This window comes from Hoplias malabaricus, chromosome Y (genome assembly GCF_029633855.1).
Source record: "Hoplias malabaricus isolate fHopMal1 chromosome Y, fHopMal1.hap1, whole genome shotgun sequence".
In the NCBI taxonomy this organism is placed as follows: domain Eukaryota; kingdom Metazoa; phylum Chordata; class Actinopteri; order Characiformes; family Erythrinidae; genus Hoplias; species Hoplias malabaricus.
Window position 1 is genome coordinate 74,224,472 of NC_089820.1, and position 6,209 is coordinate 74,230,680.

At 38.1% G+C, this 6,209-nt stretch overlaps 1 protein-coding gene across 2 annotated transcripts in view; it reads right to left on the bottom strand.

Annotated features, from left to right (window-relative positions):
* The window catches only part of LOC136678342 (guanine nucleotide-binding protein G(I)/G(S)/G(O) subunit gamma-12-like), a 29,489-nt gene extending 25,338 nt beyond the window's left edge, over positions 1–4,151 (bottom strand). For both annotated transcript variants that reach the window (XM_066656366.1, XM_066656367.1), the window contains exon 1: positions 3,980–4,151. The gene's annotated coding sequence lies outside the window, so the exon portion shown is untranslated. The remainder of the gene's footprint in view (positions 1–3,979) is intronic.
* Between the last annotated feature and the right edge of the window lie 2,058 nt (positions 4,152–6,209).

Consider the following 6,209-nt stretch of genomic DNA (forward strand, 5'->3'; position numbering starts at 1 on the left):
CAACACTTCCACAAATTTTTGACCTGCATCACTTTGTTTCTGGACTCTGAGCAGCCTTAAGGACTGGAAAAGAAGTTAACTGCTGCAACATTTAAGGTGGAACAGAACATTTGAACAAGAAGCTTAGGCCAACAAATGTAACATCTTTTCTAATTAAATTGGAACAGATAGAGTTCTTTTATTAAACCTCGCTGGAATATATCTTCTGTACCCTTTAAGGTGGAAAGGAACATTCAAATAAGACACGTAGGCCAGAGAATATTTGCTGCACTATTTAAGTTGGAACGTATTATTCAAACAAAAAGTCTAGGTCCCAGAATATAAATGCTGAACCATTAAAAGTGGACCGGAACATCTGAATAAAACACATATGCCCCAGAATATATTTCCTGTACCATTTAAGGTGGAACAGAACATTTAAGGTGGAACAGAACATTTGAACAACAACAGAAATCAATTACTTCACTATTTAAAGTAGAACAGACAGTAATATTATAAAGGTTTGGTGCTGGAATATATTTTCTGTAGCATTTAATGCGGAACAGAATATTTGAACAAGACCTGCAAAGATACAGGCTGTATTTACTGCATTATTTAGGACAGAACAGACTAACAGTTATTAGGTGTTATTAGTTATTAGTATTAATTATTGCGTACAATTTAATATGGAACAAATCATTTAAAACAAGAAGGTAGTTTATTTTTATTGACGTTCACTGCCCTTAAAAAAATAAGTAAAAAATAAGCATTTACTCATTTACTAATATAGTCATAGATACAGATCTTTTCAAATCTGTAGCTCATTGTTCAGAAGAGAAAATGATCAGATGCTGCTATGAAATTTTGGAAACTTTGGAAGTTACACATCTGACCCAACAGTGCTGAGAATTTACAGATTCTATTGACTGACAAAATGAAAATAATTCATTTACAGTTTATTTGCTAGATTTAACATATAAAATAAATTCCCAATATTTTAAACTCATTATTACATTATAACTGTGTATTAAAATATGCAGTATGGTGTTTCTTGACAAAAACAATTCTAAATTAATTACATCAGGAACATAACACATAATGGTCTCATCTACAGTAACTGAATAAGGAACAAAATACTGATTATGCCGCATCCCTTATGACATCACATTATATACACTTTTAATATTATGACATTATCTACAGTGAGCGGCAAACAGCCAACTGAACAGCAGTCCATTATGATTATTAATATTATGATATCATCTTACTCACTATCATCATTACGACATCACACACATTTGTTATTTGTTTCTAATATTTGAAAAGTGAGTTTAATATATGCACATTAAAATGCAACAGTGGTGTTTTGACTTTTCCTCCTCCCTCCTTTACCAGCTGATTGGCTGTCCTCCTCTATAATATTTCTGTTACCACTCAGATCTGCTGCATTTACTGAGCATGCAACACAGACTAAAAGAGCATTACTCAGCTTTAGTCCAGGCCCTGTCATACAACTCAGTGGCTGTGGCAGGGGTCACAGCAGAGAGATGAGAGACAGTGTAAGGAGAGATGATGAGAGTGTAAGAGAAGCTCCTCCCTTTATAATGAAAGGGTGAGCTCTACTGTGGCATTATGTGTTTACTAACGAGAGAGGAATTAACACTAAAGAGAACGAGAGACAGTGAGTAAGAGAGCTAGGGATGGGGAAGAAAGAGAGGGATTGAGAGAAGGGGGACAAAAAGAAAAACAAAGAGAGAGGGAAAGGAAAATAGAGAAAGAGAGAGCATGAGAGATTAGAGTGAGATAAAGAAGGAAGATAGAGAAAGAGAGAGTCAGCGAGAAAAGCAGAGAGAGGCGGTTGTGTGGGGGGGTATTTCAGGGGCATGTCTGAACACTGGAGTTTATTCCCTCTCACTGCAACACTCTCAGCTGCATCATTAACATTTACAGGGCGTTTCTCTTTCATCCAAGACTCACAGGCGACTTGTTCCTTCACGTTCCCACACGCTGCTAAATGGGAATCTGCACTAACTGACATTTACAGTGTGTCATCTGGTTTGTCTGTCCTACTTGTCTATAGGGTACTTATATGTTTCTATAGTTTTTATTAGATAGTTCTAACTTTTCTATTTAAATATTGCACTGTGGGCACTTTTTTTAAGGAGCAGCTTCCAATTTCGTTGTACTATGTACACTGTGTATGCTGTGTATAATGACAATAAAGGCTTTCTATTCTATTCTATTTCACTGGGGAGGATTAGCACAGAGACAGTTATCAGCCCTGAGAGTGAGACAGAGCTGCTGTCAGAGTATAAATATAACTGTCAACAATACATTAAAGGTGTACACACTCTAATAACACTTTTTAAAACAAACTGAAACCCTCAAACTGAAATATGAAATACTGCCTGTGCACATAAGTTACAAAACATTTCATTTATTCATCTTCTGTAAGCACTTCATCCTGATCAGCGTCGCAGTGCGTCCATAGCCCAACCTTGGAAACAGCACCAAAACATTCACGAAGCACTCACACAGTCACACGTGGACAATGTCACACAGCTACTCTGTCTCACACACACACACACACACACCTATAGACACTCACCCAGTTACTCACAAACGCACACCTGTGGACAGTTTCACTCACTCACCCCATCACTCACACACACCTGTAGACAATGTCTCACAGCCATTTTCACATGCAGAAATTCATGCAAAGTGTTTTACACACACAACCCGTCACTCAAACACACACCTGTAGACAGTGTCACACACTCAACACATTTTCTGTTGACTGACACTCACACATTCACAATTGGGGACAATGTCACAGAGCCACTCCACCTACCAACATGTGTGTTCGGACTGTGGGAAACCAGAGCACCCGGAGGAGACCCACACAGTTACAGGGAGATCACACCACACTCTTCCCAGACAGTGACCTGAGGAGGGGTTTGAAAAGAATCCCAGGACCTGGAGCTGTGTGACAGCGACACCACCATCCTGCCGTAAAGCTATTTATCTGCTCATTAAATACCTCATTATTTATATTTACCATCCAGCCCTGAGTTTATCTGACCAGTTCCTCATTAAATTAAATCAGGTGCTGCTGACAGAACCCGAATGAATACAGAGTTAAGCTCTAGTGCTGTACTGAATAGTGTACACTATAATAAATCATTCAATATATCACTCTGTCACTGATGTAACCAATAATCAATAGCACTAGATTACTGCTCCATAAAATGTAGCTTGAATTAAATACATGCATCATAGGCCAATAACATTTTAATAACACTGTGAACCCACAAATCAATTAAATTACAATCAGTTACTCCAGAAGAGAGGGGGACTATTACACATAATAGCAGGATTTCTCAGTTTAGCCAGTAAAGTTAAGCCCAAGTCCAAATCTGTACAGGAAACGATTAGAGGGGTATTTTAATCAGAATTGCTTACTTAATCATTAATCAGACTGGACTTAAATGACTCAAAAATCCAGGTTTGTACATCACTCCCCAATGTGTCATTTCTAAAGATTTCAGGCTTAAATAAAATATATAAAAGATAATAATTAATAAAAAATAAACCAATAAAAGACATCATCACAAACATAGAGTAGAAATACAACAGCTATCTACGAAAAATTATAGTGAAGCAGAATGACATTCCTAACTATTTAAAACATTTTTGCCATTCAAATAAATTAACTTAACCAACACATTAATTATTTAGTATTTTGCCTCACAGACCACTGCCACTGACAGGATAATGAATTAAAATTAGAATAAAAATGAATTTAAAATGTATAATAATATGACCTAATAAACCTGTTGATGTGTTGTAATATATTTTATTATTTTTTTAAATCTGCACTACAGGCAAAAGACATTTACCAGAGAGAGTGACATACCCTGTAAAGTCGATGTTTTTATTCGCATAAATCTATATTAACTCAGTATTTAAAGCAAAAATGGGTAAAAACTGTGATTTTTACCTTCAGTTTTCTCGAGTCTGGATTAAATCCGTAAAGAAACAATTTCAAAAACAACAGCAATAAAGTCTGAAACGAGCTTAAACCCTCTCCAGATCGATCCAAATCTCTTATTTGCTGTAAAATAAACTCTTTCTCCCCGTAAAATCTCAGAGATTTTAACACTTCCACCTTAAACAGCCACTAATGTAAGGAATGACGAAAACAACGACCTTCCGCAGAACGGAGAAGTGCGTAAAGATGAGGTGCGCTCCAATCGGCATCCATACTCCCTACTTAGGGACACTTGTCAAGGAGCACACTTGTGGTTTCCATTCCAGAGGCCTTGTCCCAGTTTCTTTCCCTACTTTCATCATGATGACGGAAGCTGCACAGTGGCCATAAGGGTTCGAGTTGTCAACAACTAAACACAATTTAGACATAGCTCAGGCATGCTTTAGAGGTATTTAACGTCATTAAACGCACTCGCTAGTGAAATTCAAGTGTTTAGCCTTGTTAGAATACCTGTGTGATGTTGCAAGAAGATTGAAATAAGCATTTGAAACCATGGCTGAGCATTTCTGTTTTGAAAATGCAGCCTTTTCACAAACGTTTCTTTTCTCAATTTTCCAAGAACTTTTGTAACTGATTTATGATGGAAAGATCACAGGGTCACAGAGTAATAAAATGTTGTCTGAATTGCACTTGGGAGAAGGGTACATGAAGTGTTTACAAGGAAAACTCAGAAAACTCATAAGCTTTACCCCTGGAGAAAATTTTAAGATGCTGGACACACTAGAGTCTTGCACATCTAAAGGCTGTGAAGGTATGTGTATGAAGGCCGGCTGCTTGTTAAGTTTACACTAAAAGTTGGCCAAATTAATCACTTGAAGGGACGTTAAAGCATTGATGAGGGACTGAAACCTGACAGGCTGCAAGCGTGGAACTTTACTAACTGAAAAGTGTGAAAAAAAATATTGTGCACAACTGTGGCAACTTCACATGGCTTTTGAACTATGAGAGGAAACCAGAGTGCACAGAAGAAAACCACAAAGATCCAGGGAGAACACAGCACATAGCTCACAGACAGTGAGGAAAGAATCCTACCCAGGATCTTGGGACCCCAAGAACCTGGAGCTGTGCCAGTGTAAGTGATAATAATGAGGAAACCTGAGTTGGTGAGTCAAACTTTTATGAGCTGTTCCACACAAAAACTCTGAAATTTTAATCTGTTTTTATTCAATATCCATACAACTCTTTCTGAGTCTTCTTAGAATTAAACATAGGAAGTAGGAGGTAGGGCGTAGGGATTAAAACCTCTAAATGGAACACACATGGGAAAGGCCAGTGTTGTTTTTTTTCCCTAGAGGCGCCCCCTGTCTGTAACCTCAGAAAATACACACGTATATTTGATCAAATGATCAAAATTCAGTACAAACGTGGCAGCTCAAATAAATTCTTTAATTCACCAGGAAGTTATGTGTCCAGGGGAACATTTCAGAGCATGCAGCATCTGACAGCGCAGGACAGTTTGTGGACAGTTGAACGCCTTAAAATTAATGCATTCACAAATTATAAGGGGTGCCTACCAATATATCGACATGAGTAAATATTACTCATCTCTGGTCTCAAACATTTAAACTAATGAATGCATGGGTGGATTGGCTTTTACAACTTTAAAACTGTACTTCACAAATTTGACACATTTAGGGAATTTGTAGCCTCTATGGTGTAAATATGTAACTGCATTTAATGCACAGAAAACATTTGGTAACATGGGTTGTGCTGTGTTCCATTTCCTCAGAGTCAGATTGATCTGATGATTATGGACATTCACACTGAAGAATTCAAAGAGAGCTACATCAGAACTCTGTGATTGGAATATCCTAGATGTTATGGATTTAGATTTGGGTCAGCTGAAGGTCATTTTCTAGCTCGCCCTGTGAAGGACTGTTGCCCCCTCCAGGGTGTTTTCCTGCCTTGCGCCTAGTGATTCCGGAAAGTCTCCAAACCCACCGCGACCCTGAACTGGATAAGAGGTTACAGACAATGGATGAATAATTTTCTAACTATTAAATATTCATTCATTATCTGTAAGCGCTTATCCAGTTCAGGGTCGCGGTGGGTCCAGAGCCTACCTGGAATCATTGGGCGCAAGGCGGGAATACACCCTGGAGGGGGCACCAGTTCTTCACAGGGCAACACAGACACACACACACACACACACACACACACATTCACTCACACCTACGGA